Genomic DNA, 21,558 nt, shown 5'->3' with positions numbered 1-21,558 from the left:
AAACTCCAATGCTCTACATTTGAGCTACAGTAAAGTCAAACAATTCTCCAAGTTTGGTCAGCTATTGTTCATCTCCAAAACAATATTTTACTCTAAAAATATTCCCAACGATATCTTCTTCCTTCCCTCATTTTTCAGTTCCCATTTTCCTTTCTTTTTTTCTCTTCCTTTTCTCTCACGCCAAAAGAGAACTCGCACCCGACGCCCCCATTTTCGTCTTTTCCTTCTTTTTGTCACCTTCTATTTCCCCAGCTGCAACCTCACGAGCGGATCACTTAACCCATTCAAATCCATTGCCGGTAAATTCCGAGCATCAATAACATGCACCAAAAGCTTCATTCTTTTAATATATGTAAGATCAAAATGAGATTTTTTAGAATTATTACGGATAAAAGAGATTATTTGGGTAAATGTGGGACTTGAGGGTTCTTGATTGACGAACAAAACATTAAAGCAAAGTTTAGGAGAAATTGGGAATTTGAATAATACCCAAAAAAGATAAAACTACAGGAGAAAATGGTAGCATTTTTGCACGTATAATGCTGCAAAAATTGCTGGCTTTGACCATCAAGATTGTTGTCGATTGGAATGTAAACACGAAGAGAATAGAACGAACGAAAAATTTCAGAAACAAAGCACAAAACATTTGAGATGGAACTTAAATAGGATCAAAGGAGAGGAAAGAATGAATGAAAATCAGGAAATTGTAGAGCAAGACAAGAAAACAAAACCAAACCCGAAAAGGGAAAAAAACCAATGAATCAGAGAGACGATTGGATTTTCTTAATTCCAGGGAAAAGAAATGGGAAAAGTTGTGGGTTGGACTTGGAAAAGTTGTGGCACATTGAACGGGTTACACCCCCATGTTGGGTAGAAGAAAAGTTGGCAAACTGTGGTTGTTGATGCAAAAATTGTACATGTGATTGTTGGGTGTAAGAAGGGTTAGCAAAATGTGTTTATTGGATAATTAGGTTGAGAAAAAAAATAGTCACGAAACAATAATTTTATGTAAAAATTAAATTATTAATTAATATATGGAGTATATTTACAAAATATAAAAAATAAATAAAATAAAAATATTATTTAAATATGTAATATTATATTATTATTTTGACTTTGGGATGGATAATCCAATGTGGATTAATATCTCCAATTTTTTTTTTAGTCAAATTTTGGACATTGCCAATGCTCTAACCCTTCATTGGATTATCCATCTATTAGCCAAAATAATAATAAAATATTATTTTTTTAATAATAATATTTTTTTTATAAAATTTGTTTTTCATATTTTGCAATTATACTAACCATATGTTAATTAATAATTTATTTTTAATTAAATTATTGTTTGCCAACTTTTTTTTTTTGTCAACCTAATTATCCAACAAACACATTTTGTCAACCTTTCTTCTACCCAACAATCACATCTACAATTTTTGAAACATGTCCAAGCACATTCCCAACTTAAAAAATAATAATAATTCATCATGAGATCCATCATAAAAAATCTGCCATTGCTAGTCTTTTTGCCAGCATAAAAAATCCCAACTTGAAATAATAACAAATGGGCATAAGTTCAATAGATTCATCCCACATTGCTTTGAAGGGGCTGCTCTTGCTAGTCTTTTTGCTGCAATTTTCTGAACTGATTGAATGGTCCAAGCCATGCAGATTTTAAGTTACAGTAATTACTCTAAAAGAAAAGGGGTACCAATGAAAAATATAAAAGAGATGGCTTTCACCAAGAATGACATAAAGTCTGGTACATGCAACAACAACCAATGATCACGACCCTGCATGATGACCCTACATGCTACATGCTCGTATCTCCAATGATCATGACCTGAAGTTCTAAAAGACCATAGCATGACCCCGCATCAGTATGTATATATGTGTGTACTAACTGATCAAGATGTTTTAAAGGATCTAAAAGGAGAAATCTGATCGCATCTGATTAATGACAGTAATTGCAACGCATGAGGAAGAGGTTGCAGAGGCTGAAATTTAAGACAAATGCATCATGACCTAGTCATTAACAAATAAAGCAGTATGGTATACCACAATCCTAGTAACCAATCACATATAGCAGGAATAAGGCTTCACTTAATAACTTTATTAAAAATAAATGCATGTGTTTAAGCTGAAGTCGTAATAAGGATCACACCATATATACAACCAATTGAAATTTTATCCCAAATTGATGATGAAGGTGAAGCATTTAACCAAAAAGTTTGAATGTACAAAGGACTCTGGCATCAAACTAAAGTGTTAATTTTAATTTCTCGAGCCCATGATTAGCAGCTGAAGCAAAAGAAAAAGAAAATACATATTCAAACTCTAAACTTCATATTTTTGGAACCATTCAAATCAATCAACTTTAAGAATAGACACAAATCCAAGGCAGGTGAAGTTAGCCTTCACAACAAACTAAAGTTTTATATTTTAACTTCTCGAGCCCATGATTAGCAGCTCAAGCAAGAGAGTAAGACAGTACATATTCAAAATCTAAACTCATATTTTTGGAAGTATTCACATGAATTAAACACAGAAAATAGACAAAAATCCAAGGCCGGCACAATAACTTCACCTTCTATCAGAACTTGTCTTTTACCATTTAACTCCATATCTTTCACAATTTTATTTTTTAAAAGAGAATGTGGTATACATTTAAGCATGATGTGCGTATGATAAGAATATATAGTTCTCTAGTAACAAAATAAAATCAAAACTAAAATGAGGTCCCAGCAGCATTTAAAACAACAAAGATACCCCAACACAGATTTAAAACTTCATTCTTGCAGCAGCATACACCACATATTTAGAACAACAAATTACTAAACTTACCCCAACACAGAAGCACAAACACGGAACCCAACTACAAAATCACTTGAACAAGCCCTAAATTAATCTAAAATTCATACAAAATACCACCGACAAGGACTAAAAACCAGTACACAATGAAGTAAAAAACAACTAGCCCAAACATAACAAGAAGCAAGAATTTTTACCTAGCTGCCACACAAGATCAATCGCTGCTCAGGAAGATTCAATCGCCAGAGGGAAGCCCTCTCAATCGATGAGAGAAACAGACCAAAAAAAAAATTCGAGACTCAACAGATTCTCAATAACGATTCGGGAATGTGATATCTATGAGCTATAGAAACAAAATAACTAAGTACTTGTTTCAAATAAAAGAACATCTTCGTAAGGAGAAGGAAAATGAAAACAATATTTCTAAAACTTCGAACCAAGAATCGAAAAAAAGATGTTAAACTTGGGGAAACAAAAGACCCTTAGGAGCATGTCGTTTATCTTCTCCGAGAAATCCAAATGGAGAGTTAAGTCCCCAGTCTCGTATCATACATTACTTCCATTGTAACAAAAATCAAAAATAATCTTGCAGACAAGACCAAACAAGAAATAGACATCAATAGCATCCATATAAATCAGGTTTAAATAGAGAGAGCTTACCGAGATGGGTAGGAACCAAAAGAGAGATTAAGCTTACTGCGGAGAGCAGAGAAGAAGAAGGTTATTACAAAATGGAGAGAAAGGGAGAGAAAGTTAGAGAAAATGGCAGATTCTCGTTCCAGGAAACGAAACAAAAAAAAAAAAATTTCTTCTCAACAGTGACAGTCGTGATTCGGAAGAGAGAAAGGGAGAGAAAATGTAAGGCCAAAACTCAAGAATGACTCACAATCTGATCTTTGAGGGATCAGGTGAGATTCACCTTCCTCAACTTTGTTCAATGATTTACATCTATGTAGCCCTTCCTTTTATACACAATTCCCTTCCTTCATTCTTTTTTTTTTTTTTTTTTTTTTTTTAAATAGATCATAACCCTTCATTAAGAGAGAATTTATAAAGTTGACTTGAAAAAACAAATCAATTATAAACATTAGTAGTTTTCCAGTACACTTTCATGACTGATATGGTCTAGTTCAAACAATAAATCTCTAAATACCTAAGTCTTAGAGAAATACCATAGATGTCCACGACAGAGGTTACAAAGCCCCATATCCTGACTAAGCAGGGTAGGGTTCACCAAACCCCGTCAACACAAAGGGGGGACCACTACTCCATTCGGATCAAAGTCCGAAGGCACTATTTTTTTTTATTTTTTTTCCTAAAAACAACATTACACAAAAGAATTACAAAGATAAACCACTGCATAAAAACAGAAAAGCAGTGCATAGAGGCTGTTATGCGCCACTCTTGGAAGAGAACCAACAGTCGATCTTGAAGATTCCGGACTCACAGACTCCAGAAACGCCGCACGTGGCGTTGGCAAAGGGCTCCCTGGTAGTGCATGAAAACCACGCGCCAAACGACGTCGGAACATCGACCCGCGCGTGCAGGCTACTCGCCGCTCCGTTTGGTGCCGCATTCGATGGTCTTGAAGATCGGTGGCTAGGCAACACCATAGCGGAGCGCGTGCTGGCCTGTGGGCGGCCGGAAGACCCAGATCTAGGCTTTTCCCTTATTTCGCCTGAAAATACACAAAACAAAACACAACACAAAATAGAAGCGAGGGAAGAAGGAGGAGGGAGGGAGGGAGGGAGGGGAAGGGAGCCAAAGCTCCTACCCCCTCTAGTCGTATCTGTGGAGAAAGTTTTAGAGAGAAGGGAGAGAGTTTGAGAGAGAAAGAGCCCCGACCTATCAATAATTTAACCGAATTTTCATCACCTATCTTTCATTCTGTTATAAAGATAAAGGCATTTTGATACACTGACAGTTAAGTAAGGCCACTAGTGTAATTACAGTGTGTTAAAAGACGTGCTTATTACGTAGGAAAATGCTACTTGAACATGTAATTTTGACAGATAAAAGTAATTGATTGACTTTTTTATTTTTTATTTTATTTTATTTTTTACTTAATAATTAAAAAATGATTATTAGTAAATTGGTATTCTTTTTATTTTTTAAAAATATATAAAAATGATTGAAATAAAAGAGAAAAAAAATTTAAAAAAAATGCATTTACACTTATCAATCATGTTTTATCGGTACTTCATCGGTTCCTCTAACAGCGTCCTATTACGTAACTAACTAACAGAATAACAGAAGCCTTCCCTTAATCATTCTCCCCTTTCAACTTCATATGCTTCCAAATTCTCTTAAGAATTCCTTCATTTCCACTTGCTACTCATAACAATTCACCCCCTCAAAAGACATTGCCTACAAGGTCTGGATATTGTAACCTCAGCTGTTCTATAGGAACCCAAGTAGCATCCTCCTCAGTAGCGCCACTCCATTTGATCAACAATTCAATAAAAAGCTCATTATCAACAACAGTCATTTTCCTTTGCAACACTGCTTCAAGTTCGCTTCTAAATGCCCAATGAGAATCTTGCAATGGCAGTACTAGGGAAACAGTTGTCAATGAACCTACATGCTTCTTCAATATGGACATGTGGAATATTGGATGCACAGCTGAACCCTTTGGTAATTCCAATATGTATGCGACTGATCCAATGCACTGCAGTATCTTAAAAGGACCACAATACCTTGCTGCTAGTTTAGGATTGACAATAACCCCCACTGAATGTTGTTTGTATTTTTGCAATTTTAAGTAAACCCTATCACCCACTTGGAAATGTCTGTGAACATGTTTCCTGTCATATTGCTACTTCATATGATTCTGAGTTGTTGCCAAATTCTTCCTCAACAATGACAGAATTTCTTCTCTTGATCTTAACTCACAATACATTGCTTCATTTCAAGTAGTGTCACACCATACAAGGCCTCAAATGCTGTAACTTTAGTTGCTGAGTGTAGAGAGGTATTGTACCACCATTCTACCCAAGCCAACCAATGGCTCCATTGCTTAGGCCTATCAGATACAAAACACCTTAAGTATTGTTGCACACACATGTTGACAATTTCAGTCTGCCCATCTGATTGAGGATGGTAAGCAGAACTAAATTGCAACCTAGTACCATGAAGCCTAAAAAGCTCCTTCTAGAAAGTACTTGTAAATGTAGCATCCCTGTCAGTGACAATTGTTGCAGGTATTCCAGGCAACTTAAAAACTTGGGAGATAAAAATCTTAAGTACTAAAGCTGCATTGTAAGAATGAGACATAAGCAAAAAATGAGCATACTTTGTTAAATGATCCACAACTACCAATATTACAGAAAACCCTTGTGACTCGGGAAGAGAATCAATAAAATCTATAAAGATATCACTCCATGACTTCATAGGAATCTGATAATGGTTGTAATAAGCCTGCTAGTAATAAATTCTTCACTTTACATTTATGGCAGACCTCACACTCTTTAATGAACTGCTTAATGTCTCTTCTCATTCCAGTCCAAATAAAGTCTACTCTGGCTCTGGGCAATGATTTATGATACAAAGGCACTGTTATGTACAAATTGCAGTACTTGATGCTTCGAGGAAGACTTAGCTGAAAGAAATAGCCTCCCTTTCTTTAACAAAAATTCATTCTTGACTGTAAAAGCTTTATTCACCAACTCTCCTTGCTGCAACCTCATGCAGATGTCAGAAATCTCTTCATCTTGCAAATAAGAATCCTTAAATTGTTGCAGCCACATAGGATCCAAGACAGTAATGGCAGTTGACACTGCTTCCTTCTCACTAATCCCATCCATTCTTGAAAGTGCATCTACAACTACATTTTCTCTGCCTCTCTTATATTCAATTGTGAAATCGTAGCCAATCAACTTGCTAAACCATTTCTGCTGTGATGTTGTGCTTATTTTCTGCTCTAACAAAAACTTCAAACTTTGTTGATCAGTTTTTATGACAAACTTAGTCCCCAAAAGGTAAGACCTCCACTTTTTGACAGCCAACACCAAGGCTAAGAATTCTTTCTCATAGGCAGATAAATCCAAAACTTTCCCTCTCAAAGGTTGGCTAAGGAATGCCAAAGGTCTTCCACCTTGCATCAAGACTGCTCCAACTCCTATACGTGATGCATCACACTCAATCAAAGATGGTTTTGTAAAATCAGGTAAAGCTAAGACAGGTGGCTAAGTAATAGCTTTTTTTAATCTTTCAAAGGCTTGAGTAGTTGATGGTCCCCAATGGAAGGCATCTCTCCTTAGCAGATCAATTAAAGGGTTAGCAATCAACCCATAGTGCCTCACAAATTTCTTGTATTAACCAGTCAGTCCAAGAAATCCTCTCAAGGATTTAATAGACTTAGGTTGAGGCCAATCAATCATGGCCTTTATCTTGGATGGATCAACCTGCATTCCCTCAGTAGACAATAAATGACCAAGATAGTCAATTTGCTTACAAGCAAATATACACTTCCTTCTTTTAGCAAACAATGAGTGATTTGCTAAAACTATCAATACCCTAGCCAAATGCTATAAATGATAGTCTTGGTCTTGCTATATATCAGAATGTCATTGAAAAAAACTATGATAAGCTTCCTAAAAATTGGCTGGAACACTTCATTCATCAAGGACTACAAAGTAGCAGGAGTATTGGTTAAGCCAAATGGCATAACCAAAAACTCATAATGCCCTTGATGGATTCGAAAAGCTGTCTTCTCAATGTTAGATTCCCTCACTCTGATTTGATGATAACCAAACCTGAGGTCTAGTTTAGAAAAAATAGTAACCCCACACAACTCATCAAGGAGCTCATCCACCACAGAAATAGGAAACTTATCTTTAATAGTTTCCCTATTCAAAGCCCTATAATCAATGCACATACGCCAAAACCCATCAGTTTTCCTAACAAGAATAACTAGAGAAGAAAAAGGAGAATAACTACACCTTATTACCCGAGCTTCAAGTAATTCCTTGACTATATTTGCAATCTCAGCTTTTGTATAAAGGGATACCTATATGGCCTAACGAAAACAAGCATTGTAACCTCATTCAAATTAATCTTGCAATCGTGACTTCTTTTTGGAGGCAATCCTTTCGGTTCATCAAAGACTGTAGAGAAACTTAATGTGACGCTCCCAGATTTCGCTTGGGATCAGACAAACATCCGAAGCGTCGGGACATACAATACAAGGTTACCTGCCCCCGTTCATGACATATAAGATGCAATGTTCTTAACATGCATCTAGCATTATGCAATATTCGCAACGGATATTTTTTTTTAGCAATACTTTGCACCAAACTTATAATATCCCAAATAGTTAAAACATAAATCATGCATACTTAACAAAATAAATATCCACGATTATAGCATGAGTCTCAGAAGACTGTAATCTCAAAACAACGGAGACCTAACTCCATAATTACATTGTCAAATACACTACAGGACTAGTTCGTTGAGTAGCTCGCATAACTCGACTAACAATGCCGGAATACTATCCAAAGACCTAACTATAGAGGTTGCAAGCTCCGTGTTACATTTACAACGTCTAGTCAACCTCCTCCAGTCTACCAATGTCTACTCCTTACTTTGATCCTGACACATCACCTACTATTCGGGAGGAATGGTAGTTGGGACTACCACTATGAGATTTGATTACAAATCTCAGCAAGTTAACAGGAAACTTCCACACAGGTTAATGATGCATGCATGGCAGTAAAGGAATGAATGCATAATCAAAGTTAAGTAAGCATAGCATAACTTGACATATAGCATGACATAAATGACATAACTTGAACTGAAACTGAAACTTAGCTTGACGTTACATGGCATGTACGTGAACTTAAAATATAACATGGAGTAGTAACATAGCATGAATGTGAACTTGGAACATAACATAGATTTGAAACATAGTATAAACGTGAACATACATAATTTGAACATGAACCTGAACATAACATGACATAAACATGAACTTGAAACATAACGTGAACGTGAATATGACATAACATAAACATAAATATAACTTGACATGAACGTGAACTTGAAACATGGTATGAACTTGAAACATAACATAAACGTGAATATACATAACGTGAACGTGAACTTGAATATAACATAACGTGAAACATGACTTGAACGTAAAATACATGAACTTGAAATCTTATTCAATAGACTTAATTAATAAAAGTGACCATACGAGTGCTACACGGGTCCCCTTGAGCCGTGTGTCATTGCAAATTATCCAATCACAACACAAGTGCCTACACCAGCTGTGAGTGCGTTAATACATACTCCACAATTGTTGTGACCCTACGTATTTTGTGTGTCATAATCGATATTTCACGTAGTGTATGCTCCACAGTTGTTGTGGCCTCATACTTCATGCTCTACAGTTGTTGTGGCCCCATGACTTGTTAGTGCCACACTTGCTGTAGACACACGTAACATAAAGTGTGGCTCCATCTGTGTTAGTGTCTGGCGCACTCCGGTGACCGGCTAGTTAGGCCCCATTTGCAACCAGTTGACTGTACTTCATTAAATCAGAGAATTTCACACCTATTTAGACACTCTATCGTGAACAAACAAGTTCCACTAGGATATTACCCTACCCAAGCGCTTAGGGTCATGATTGACATGAATAACTTAATTGGCATACATGACATTTCGTAACTTGACGTGACATGAATGTGACATAATGTAACATGATGTAATGTAACGTGACATGAACGTAAGATGACAGACATGACATACTTTGAGACATAAATGTAACAGATAATATTTTGTAACATGGCATAATATGTGACAGTGAATATTACGTGACATGACATACATGTAACATATGCATACGTAATGCGACATACTTGCAACAGATAGTAACATGAGACAAAATATATAGTGTAACAAATAAGATTTTTGTGACAAAATAATTCGTGTAATAGATAAACATGTGATAACATAACATGACATGACATATACGAACATAAACTGTAGTTCTCTTACCCATCACACATACACAGTAAACTGATAGTAACTTAAGAGCTAACTTATCTCGATCGTCGCGTTCTACGAAAACAAAGCATGAAACACGAGGAACTATAAGAAGGTATTCTAAAAGTTAGAAATTTAATTACTAACAATTAAAAATATGAAAAGAGACAACTTAGAGTAAAATTACCATTTTATTCTCCACATGTGAGAAAATGACCACTTTACTCCTAACTTAAGGATTTCACATTCTAACTCTAAAAATTACCAAAATTTACATTCCTCATATAAATTTTGTCCTAAACTCAAATATCAATTCAAAAAAATTTAAAATCATTAACAACTATGGAAAACTCACTATAGCCAAAACATTCATAGGTCATTTTTCTTGATTTTGATTGCAATTTCTTCTATCTTCAAAACCCATGATTAAACCAAAATTTTGTAGCAAAGATCTTCATATCCTAAGTTTAAAAACACACTTAAAATATTCATTAAGAAAAAGCTAATCATGAACACTAAACGTTTTGTAAGAAGACCCAAACTTTTTAACAAAAGGTAAACCTTTAAATCACAAGTTTTGACCTTAATAAAAACATCTCCAAGAATCTCAAAAAAATCAAATCTTACTTCTAACATATTCATAACATCATCTTAAGATCAACCATGCTTTAAATTATCAAACAAAAGTCACCAAAAATCACAAAACAACACTTGAAGTTTTTGGTTTTACACTTAGTGTAAAAACAGAAATTTTTCTCTCAACTAACTTTGATCAACCTCTTGATCCATGGTTTAAAAATGTTTCCTGAAGAAGATTCAACCATCAATCTTAAAATCACATGGTTAAAACTCAATAAAACATGAATCTAACCCAACAACATAAAATCTTCGGCCTAACCAAAATCCTCTTATATAGAAAAATCATATTTTTAAAACTAATATTAAATATCTTCAAAATAACATCATGTATATAAGAGGTTTAGGATCATCACTTAAAAATATCAAAGCCTTTAGAATAAGATTGAACCACGAAATCAAACTTTCGCAAACAAAAACTGTTTTCCCACTTCCAGTTTTCAAATTTCTAGATCTAAAGAATTCTATCATCAAAAGCTTTATTCATGCAACAAAGTCTCAATGAAAATTTACAAACATATGCTAACAACACTCCATAAAATTTTTGGACCAAGATATGTCCATTAGCTTGGTCAAAAATTCTAAAATATGACATACTCTCTAGTTTCACGTCCAGAATGACCTTTTCATGGTTAAAAATACTTTTAAATAATTGAATGTGTATGGAATGAGACTAATAAGATATCCACGGAAACTAAACTCAAAGACGAACAACTTTTATGAAAGAGTTATCATGCAAAAATACTTACAATGGGTCAAAAATCTCAATCCAAAGAGACTCAGAAATCTGTCGAGAGAGCTCTTTTGAATTTCTCTTTAACGGGGTAAAAAAGTGATGAAAGGAAGTGAAATGTATCTTGTACGACTTTAGACTTATGGAGGGGGAGTTATGGGCTTGAATGACCCTTGATTGAAGGTGGCTATATGACATAAAGTGAAGAATAGAAAGAAGCAAGGACTGCCTACAACAGCTGTGAGATATAGAGGTTGATGGGGTGGATTTCTCCTTCACGTCAAGGCACTATTGAGTGTAGCCAATGGCAGTGAATGGTCTGCCATGTGAGGGAGGAAACTTATTCAAGAAACAAATTCATGGGCCTTGGTGGGCCTCAACTAAATGGGCTTCAATTTGGAGTTAAAATGGGGTTTGATTAGGATGTTATCAAGCCCAAATCTAATTTTTCTTAGCCCAATCAAATTTTCAAAGTTCAAAAGATTGGATAATGATGTCATAACAATAGTTTAATTAATTAATAGCATGTGAAAGTACTTTAATCAAGTGATTAAACACAATGCTAGAAATTGGATTAAAAATAGTTTGGAGGCCAACTTGAGGGTTTAGGAAATAGTTTAGGGTTTCGGTTTCAACCAAGTTTTTGGGATTTCAATTGGATTCCAACCATTTAGGGTTTTGACTAGGATTGAAACCCTATTTGATCTGACACAATTTGGTTGATCAGATGAAACAAAACTTTACTTAGGTGGCATGATCTCACACATTGATTTCCTTCACAAATCTTTCTAATGGTTCCTTATGGTACCAAGTGTCTAATAATATTCACTATGTATAGTTGCCAAATGTCTAAATAAAACTTCTCTAACCTAATTTGGACATCCCACACTATGATTTTGAACACACTACACTGAGTGCGCTTATCAAGGTTACTATTCACTAAAACAAAAGCATAATAAACCTAGTACTAAAAATCCTAAACATTCATATTAATCTATAGTGAAAATCGTTTACAGAAATTCAACTCCAAAATGCCTCTAAAAATAATTTCACAATTTCGAACAGGAATTTCGTCCGGAATTATGAAAATGAGCTATTGTGCATTAAATCCTAAATAATCAACTGAGTCTAATGGCATAGACCAAAACACATTCTGACACTTCTAACTGCCTCAAAAAATTAAACTCATATTTCTAACACCATAGTGAGTGATAACAATGACTATGTTGATAGATTAAAACCTGTGCGATTAGTCGATTCGTAAAAACTTATGGGGTTTTTACGAGGTTCCTAAAGTCAATAGAAATCCTACCAGTGAATTTCTAACGGGCTGTTACACTTAAACTCTGTTGTATTTCCTCATCAATTTCTTCTTGAACATCAATTTGTTGCTGCTGAATTAACAGCAACAAAATTCCTTTCCTCTCAACTGTGGTTAATTGATAGATTTGAATATCTTCAACTATTTCAGACTTGGTAGCATTTATACTTTGAATGATTATTGACTTGCTATTGTGCTGGAACGACATTGTGAGGCCATTAAAATCCCACAAAAAATCAAACTGCTCTAATACCAATTGTAAGGTCAAAACTCAAGAATAACTCACAATTTGATCTTCGAGGCATCAGTTCCTCCAAGATTCACTTTACTGAACTTTGTTCAATGATTTACATTTACAAAGCCCTTCATTTTATACACAATTTCTATCATTCATTCTGTTATGAAGATAAGAGCATTTTGGTACATTATGACAATTAAGTAAGGCAACTAGTGTAATTATAATGTATTAAAAGACATGTGCTTATTACGTAACTAACTAATAGAATAATAGAAGCCTTCCCTCAATCATTCTCCCCTTTCTACTTCATTTGCTTCCAACTTCTCTTCAGAATTCCTTCCTTTCCACTTTCTTTTGAGAACAGAAAATGGAGGATTTGGGCTCCAGGAAATGAAACAAATCTTCTTCTTAACAGAGTGACAGATGTGATTCTGTAACATTCGAGGGCGAAGATATGACTGTTGCGACCAGGGGCTAACAGCGTATGGGAGGATCAGGGTATCTGAAGTCAGAATGAAGACGAAGAGGAGAAGTGGAGAGCTAGGGCACCTCTGAAGCTCAAAGGAGGTCGTGTATGGGCCTGCTTTGTTTACTCATTTTGTTGTAATAAAGAAGTGTGAGGGTCTCGACCTCATAGTTACTAATGTTTGTCATTTCCTTTATTTTACAGTCATATTGAGTAGTTTAACAATTTCTACTATAATTAATTGCCGGAGGTGATGTATATGTTCATGTGATTGGGAACTTTCTCCTTATGCCAAATACAATACTGATTTTCCATCTTTGACTTTTTTGCTTTTCTGAAGGCCCCTCACCTTTGAAGTTGAGACCATGTCATCCATATTCCACCAGCGTGTAACAAATTGGTATCTACAGTTAGGCTGTCCTTGCCAATTGTTTACTATCACCATGGAAGGAACCAGATTGAACCAGTTGCGGATGGCTTGAATGGATTCAAGAAGACTATGGAGTCCCAACTGAAGACCCTGGAAGCAGAAATGTTGGCAATTAAAAGGTAGTCAAATTCGGTGATACAACAATTGGCAGCTCTAATATTGGAGTTACAGAGGAAAAACAAAAGGCCTCAATAAGAGGAAGAGTCATCGGGGAGCCACCATTGAGCTAAAGGATTTGGGGAAGTCCATGGGGAAGCATTTCCCAGGTCAGTAAGAATAGACTTTCCATCATTCTGTGGAGATGATCCATTGGGATGGCTTTACAAAGCCAACCAATTTTTCTTGTTTTACAACACTATGCCCCACCACAAACTCAGATTGGCTTCCTTCCACATGGAAGGAAAGGCCATGATATGGTTCCAGGACTTAGAGGAGTCAGGAATCGTAGTGGATTAGGAGTCTTTTATGAAGGCATTCTTGATCAAATTTGGCCCTAGCTCATATGATGACCCGATGGAGGTGCTTACAAGGCTAAGACAGACAGGTTATGTAGAAGAATACAAGGTGGAGTTTGAGACAATCTCTAATAGACTAAGGAGACTTTCAGATCCACACAAGTTAAGTTGTTTCTTGAGTGGTCTAAGGATGAAATTAGATTGGCAGTTTGTATGTTCAACCCCCTCAATCTGTTAACAACTTTTAGTTTGGCTAAACTCCATGAGGAAAATGTGAAGTTGAGTAGGAGAAATTTCAGGGGGTAACTCGAGTTATATAGAAAATGGGCTTGGGAAGGGGGTGAACAATTTGGTGAATGACCAAACCAAACTCAATAACAAGGCTATAGTTCCAATCTAAAAAATACACTCTAACTAGATGAAAAAAGAAGAGAAAAATGACTGTGTTATTACTGTGACTCGAAATGGAACCCAGGGCACAAGTGTAGGAACCCTAAACTCTTTTTGATAGAAGAGATAGAGGAAAGGGATGGGGAGGACTTGATAGTAGCCAGTCAAGCCCCTTTGATAAAATCTGGTGGGGAGATTGTGGAATTCCCAAAGGTCTCTGAAGGGCCTTACATACCCCTGCATCCTCTAGTGGGTTCTTCCAACCCGAGAGCAACGAGAGTAAAGGGGAAGGTGGCAAGACAATGAGTGGTGATCTTGATAGATTCAAGTAGCACCCACAATTTTTTGGGCCCTAGAATAGCCATAAAATCTAAATTTTCCATCTGTTTGGAGGAGAAGGTGAAGGTTTGAGTAGCTAATGAGGATCAACTTCTCAGTAAAGGAAAAGGAATGGGGGTGGTAGTGAACATACAAGGCTTCTTATTTTCTATGGATTTATTTGTCCTAGAACTTGCTGGTTGTGGCATGGTCCTAGGGGTACAATGGTTACAAACATTGGGAACAATCTCATGGAAGTTTAAACAACTAACAATGCAGTTTCTTTTTAATGGGCAGAGTATTACCTTGATCGGAATGGCAACAGTCAAGTTCCTTGAGGAAATTTCCTGCAAGAACATTAATAAGTTAGAAAGGAAGGGAGGGATCTTCAACTGATTAAGAAATAAGATTTTACTACTGAACCAGAACCACTCAATGGGATATTACAACAGTTTGGGATGTCTTTCAAGAGCCAAAAGGGTTTCCTCCTCACAGATCACATGATCATGCAATTAATCTATTACCTGAAACTAAACCAGTGTCAGTAAGGCCCTATTGTTACCCATTCTTTCAGAAAAATGAGATTGAGAAGATTGTGCAAGAACTTCTAAACTCAGGGATGATATAACTCCGTCAAAGCCCTTATTCCTCCCCAGTGTTGTTGATGAGAAAGGCATATGGGTCTTGGAGGATGTGTGTGGACTACAAAGTTTTAAATCAGGTCACAATAAAGGATAAGTTCCCTATTCCTGTGGTGGATGAACTGTTGGATAAGTTGAGTGGGTCGATGATGTTTCCTAAACGAGATCTGAGGTCTGGTTATCACCAAATCAGAGTAAAGTCAGAAGATATGCACAAAACTACCTTCCACACTCATGAGGGTCATTACGAGTTTTTGGTCATGCCCTTTGGGCTGGCCAATGCACCTTCAACGTTCTAAAATTTGATGAATGAGGTTTTTAGACCTTATTTAAGGAGGTTTGCGTTGGTACCTTTTGACGACATACTCATATACAGCAAAAGTAGTGAGGAACATGGGGAACACCTGAAACTGACCCTAGGACTTTTGAGGAAGCACCAGCTCTTTGCAAAGTGGTCCAAGTGCAAGTTTAGATGTCAGGAGATAAGGTACTTAGGCCACTTAATATCGGTCAGGGAGTAAGAGTTGATCTAGAAAAATTAAGGGCCATGGTAGAGTTGCCTCAACCCAAGAGTGTTAAGGCCTTAAGGGGATTCTTAGGTCTCACTGGGTACTACAAGCGTTTCATTAAGAGTTATGGGATCAAGGTTGCTGCCCTAACAGCCCTCCTAAAAAAGATTAACTTTCGGTGGAATGAAGCAGCATATACAGTCTTCTTTAATTTGAAAGAACCATTGTCACAACCACCAATGTTGACTCTTCCAGACTTCTCTAAACCCTTTATTATAGAGTGTGACGCCTATGGGAAAGGTGGGGGGGCAGTAATAATGCAGCAGGGCAAGCCCGTTGCATTCTGACTCACTCAAAAATTAGTAGCACAAAGGCTATCCTAAGTGCAGGAGGATGTAGCGTAATAATTAGGAATAAATTCTTAGATCTTCTCCTTAGCAAAAATTACTTAAAATCAAACTCGTTTAAAATGGTGAAAATATTCACAAAGAGAAAATAAAAATAGTGGTATGTGCAATGAATGGAAGAGTGCAACAAAAATGAAAAGGGCACTAGTCGTAGACTATATTCATATTTTTAGATTTTTGAGTGTCGAAATGAAATATAAAAGACTAACAAATTGAAATTAACAATCAAAGAATCAATTAAACTAAACAATCTTAATTAATCTGAAAATTAAATAATAAAACTGAAATTATTTAAGTCCTAATTAAACTTTAATCAATCTAATAGCAATAGAACTAAGAGATTAATAAAATTAAGTTAAGAATTAAACTAGATTAGAAAGTAATTGATAAAATATGAATTGAGAATTGAAAAGCTCCAAAATCAAGATTATAGGGTTCATCATTGTACTCAAATCACAAATTCTCAAAATAATCTATGGCAATTGTAATCACTGTTAAATGAAAGCTTAAAAGAAGCAAGAAAAATAAATAACACAAAGTAAATAAACAGCAAATAAATTGCCAAAACTTCTAAGTCAAAAATCTCAAAAATATTCCATAAACTTTAAACTGAAATTAAATAAAAAGTATGGAATGAAAAAGTCAAGCCAAATAAATGAAGATGAGGATGAGAAGCCGTGGAGGCAGCGACAAATGTTGGACCCCAGAGGAGCTCTTTAACAGCGGCGCTGGAGCGTCTTCTTCTTCAAGCCGAAAAGAAACCTGTCTTTATTTTTTTTGCCTCTTGCGTCCGTCCAAAAATACCCTCTCCCCTTTTCTGTATGGCCTTTCTTTTTATTTTGGCGTGCGTCCTTTGGTTCCTTTTTTTCTTTTTTTCTTTTATTCTGTGTGTTGCCTTTGCTTCCATCCAAATATACTTTTCAAACCCTTGCAGCTTTGACTTTTCTCATTTGCATTTCTTGGGTTGAAAAGATAAATAAATAAAATAAAATAAAAAGAAAGAATAGAATATATAAAAAAAAAAATATGTTGTGCATGTAAAGAAATATTTCTCAATTAAATCACAAGTTATAAAATTAAGCATAAACTATGCTATAAATCAATTTAAATCACAACTCGAATTTATGCATCTTAACTATTTTTTCATCTAAAACCAATAATAACATAATGAAATAAATAAAATATATTGATTCTAAATGTATAAAATATGCAATAATTCAGCTCAATTGCATTCCTTAGTCAGACCCTGAAAGGTAGGGCCCTCTTATTGTTAACATACGAAAAGGAGTTGTATGCTTTGGTTGTGGCCATGAAAAAAATGGAGGTCATACCTTCTAGGAAGGTCCTTTGTAGTGAGGACAGATCATCACATCTTAAAATATCTTTTGGATTAAAATATAGGAACCCCCATGCAACAAAAATGGTTAAGTAAACTCCTAGACTATGACTTCATTGTTGAGTACAAAAGGGGCCTAAAGAACAGAGTAGCTGATGCTCTGTCACGACAGAAGGAAGAAGAAATTCCTCTAGCATTGATCTTAGCACCATCCCTGGACTAGTTAGAGGAAATATAAAAGGGCTATGAAGCTGACCCAGAGCTACAAGAACTAGTCAATAAGTGCAAGCAGGGGAAATTAAGCCCACATTCTACATTGAGGGAGAGCCTATTGTTTTAGAAGAACATACTCTATAATGCTCAAGACCCAGAGTTTAGGGGCAAGCTACTACAATTCATGCATGGAGGTACATGGGGTGGGGGGGGGGGGGGGGGGGGGTGGCGGCATAGGTTTCCACAAGACAATTCAGCAAGTAAGAAGAGAATTCTATTGGCCTAGTTTGAAGTCTGATATCAAGGAGTTAATGAAGGGATGTGAAGTTTGTCAAAGGCAAAAGACAGAAACTGTCCTTCCTAATGGACTGTTACAACCCTTGCCTATTCCTTCGAGGCCCTAGACCCACATCGCTATGGATTTCATAGAGGGCATTCCCCAGGCTGATGGGTTTAGCACTCTATGGGTAGTGGTAGATAGAATGACAAAATACAGTCATTTTACCCCTTTGGGCCATTCATATTCAGCCAAGACAGTGGCCTAGTTGTTTGTCAAACATATATTCAAGCTTCACGGTATGCCCCAATCCATAGTCTCGGATAGGGACAGTACTTTCATTAGTCTATTCTAGAGGGAGTTATTCAAGGTACAAGGGGTTCAGTTGGCCTTCAGCATGGCCTACCACCCCTAGACCGACGACCAATCTGAGGTTGTGAATAAAACCTTAGAAACATATTTGTGGTGTTTTGTGGGTGATAGACCCAAGGACTAGGTAAAATGGGTTCCCCTTGCAGAATGGTAGTACAATACCAGCCCACATTCCTCAACTAAGCTAACCCCTTTTAAAGGTCTGTAAGGCTATCCCCCCCCCCCCCCCCCTCTCCCTGCCCCAAAGCTATTGTCCTACACCCTTGGCATGACCTTGGTGGAAGAAGTAGAGGCCACACTACAATTAAGAGGGCTCATACTCCAGCTTCTTCGCCACAATTTACATTGGGCCTAAGAAAGGATGGAAACAAATGTAAACTTAAAGAGAAAGGAACAAGCTTTCGAGGTAGATGACTGGGTATACCTCAAATTACAGTTGTATCGACAAACATCTATAGCTCAACACTGTGACTTGAGATTGGCTCCACGATTCTATGTTCCTTTTCAAATCATCAGTAGAGTGGGCGATGTAGTGTATCAGTTTGATCTTCCCACCACAGCACAAATCCACCCTGTGTTTCACATTTCTCAGGTCAGAAATGCATGGGGAAGGGCACTGTGGCAGTGGAGAGACTACCACCCTTCAGCAATCTCAGGGTGTTGAAACCTAAACCAGAGGAGATTTTGGACCGAAGGGTTCATCTAGTCAACAATCGACCAGTGACAGATCTATTGGTGCACTGGTAAGGGCAGAGAAGGGAGGATGCAACATAGGAAAATTATTACAAGTTAAAAGCAGCATTCTCGCACCTTGTGGGCGAGTTGCTTTACAAGAAAGGGGTAATATAACATTCTAGGGCGAAGATATAGAGGATGCTACCAGGGGGCTGATGTGGATGGCAGGATCAGGATATCTGAACTCAGAATCAAGACGAATAGGAGAAATGGAGATTTAGGGTACTTCGAAAGCTTAAGGGAGGTCGTGTATGGGCCTGTCGTGGGTTAAAGGCCTTGGACCTGCTTTGTTTACTCATTTTATTGTAATAAAGTAGTGTAAAGGTCTCGACCCATTAGTCAGACAAGGCCTCAACCTCATAGTTAGTAATGCCTGTCATTTCTTCTATTTTACAATCATCGAGTAGTTTAACAATTTCTAATATAGTCAGTTATAGGAGGTGATGTATATGCTCACATGATTGAGAATTTTCCCCTTATGCTGAATACAACATTGATTTTCTCTTATTTTTGACTTCTTTCCTTTTCTGGAGACCTCTCACCCTCGAAGCTGAGACCATATCGTCCATGTTCCACCAATATGTAACAGATTCGTAAGAGAGAAAGCGAGAGAAAGAGAGAGTGAGAGAAAGAGAGAGAAATTGAGAAATACTGTGGGAATGGAACGAGCGAGGGCAATAATATTTTCATTTTAACATAATAAAATAAGGATTTGGTATTCAATTAGTTTCTAGCCATATATGACCGGACTAAATCTACTCTCGCTGATTGTTGGGTCTTGACAAATTTTTTTTATTATTTTGTTTTAAGTAATGATTAAGGAAGTATTTTTTAATGATGTTGTGATTTTTTTTTACAACAAAAAATGTTTAAGGGTATAAAAAAATGAATGAAAAAAAAACTTTCGCTCTTATTGGGACCCATCTCGTACTACACTTGCTCTATATGATTGACTCCTTTTATTTACTTTATTGTAGATCAAAATTTCACTTTTCACGTTTCTCCTAATTCAATATACGCATTTTCTAGGAAAATGAGCTATATTTTGTATTTTATGACATTTGACTAAGCCAATGCCACTGCCCTAGTGTTGGATTCATTGTCTCGTTAGGCAAATTTTGCCTAACCAAACAATTTTTTTCCATTTTGTCTATCTAACACAAAACCAACTTCCACATTAGATTATTTATTATTGACTTTTTTATTATATTTTAATAATCTACGGGTCATAATTTATTTTTAATCAAAAATATATATTTCATTTTAATTATCCTAATTAAAATGCACACTTTTCATGCTTATATTTTATTTTTTAACCACATAAAAGATATTCAATTTTAATTTTCATAATTTATAACGTACATTTTTTTTTGAAACATAACGATTATATCATTCATTCCAATTAAGTTATTAGTTTTTGCTTATATTTTCAATCATAAATTATTTGCAGCTGAGAACCTAATGGTAAATATCTAAAATTTTATAAAGTTGTCAATTTAATTTTGTACAAACTTTTCTTGCATCCAACTATTATACCTAAAAACCAAATTAACTATCTCTTTTACTATCTCTTTTTCTTGTACAAATAGAGGAAATTTTCCAATCAAGTTCTTTCCTGCAATATAACGCTTCAAGCGTCCAAAACAATTTTAAAAAACAATTCCAGCAAGGTAAAAGATACAAGTTCCAAATAGACAAGTCTCATACAAGCCTTTTATAAAATAATGGGTCTCACTAATAAATAATAGTTTTTTTTACACTTTTTTAAAGTGGGGTCTATTTTTTTACAAAAGTTTATATGAGGCTTATCTATTTTGAGCTTGTACAAATCATTTCTCATTGCCTCTATCTACGAAATTGGAGATATAAAATGCATTAAATAAAAAGTTAGTCTACATATAGTCCTCAAATGGAGATTGCTTATACAAGCCAATACAATTATGTTTAAAAAAATTTTTAAATTATAATAATATCATTTTTAAAATGATTTTATTTTTCTTTTCACTCTCATTTATTAATAGGACTGCACATACAGTTCTCTATTCAAAATTGCAAATAAAATTTTTCTTAAATTAAACAAGAAACCTCAAGTAGAAAGCATCTCAATGATAAAAAGAATGACATTGGATGTCCAACACAACACTTTCTCGACAAGCAAATGGAGAGTGGAAGCATGAGAGAGGGAGGGGGGAAAGACTCTTTATGAGTACTGGATTAGTAGTGTTGTAGTGTAGGAAAAAGGTATGGGAAGGCAAAATTGCCTAGCATTAGATCTTTTTCCAGCAATAT

General features: G+C 35.8%; 1 protein-coding gene across 1 annotated transcript in view; it reads right to left on the bottom strand.

Annotated features, from left to right (window-relative positions):
- The window catches only part of LOC121264845 (phosphoglycerate kinase-like), a 32,104-nt gene extending 18,967 nt beyond the window's left edge, over positions 1 to 13,137 (bottom strand). The window contains exons 1-3 of the mRNA XM_041168152.1: positions 13,124 to 13,137; positions 11,143 to 11,149; positions 3,469 to 3,606 (exon numbers count right to left, since the gene is read on the bottom strand). The gene's annotated coding sequence lies outside the window, so the exon portion shown is untranslated. The remainder of the gene's footprint in view (positions 1 to 3,468; positions 3,607 to 11,142; positions 11,150 to 13,123) is intronic.
- Positions 13,138 to 21,558: the final 8,421 nt, after the last annotated feature.

Source organism: Juglans microcarpa x Juglans regia, chromosome 5D, assembly GCF_004785595.1.
Source record: "Juglans microcarpa x Juglans regia isolate MS1-56 chromosome 5D, Jm3101_v1.0, whole genome shotgun sequence".
NCBI classification, from domain to species: Eukaryota; Viridiplantae; Streptophyta; class Magnoliopsida; order Fagales; family Juglandaceae; genus Juglans; species Juglans microcarpa x Juglans regia.
This window is presented reverse-complemented; position numbering and strand designations above follow the sequence as displayed.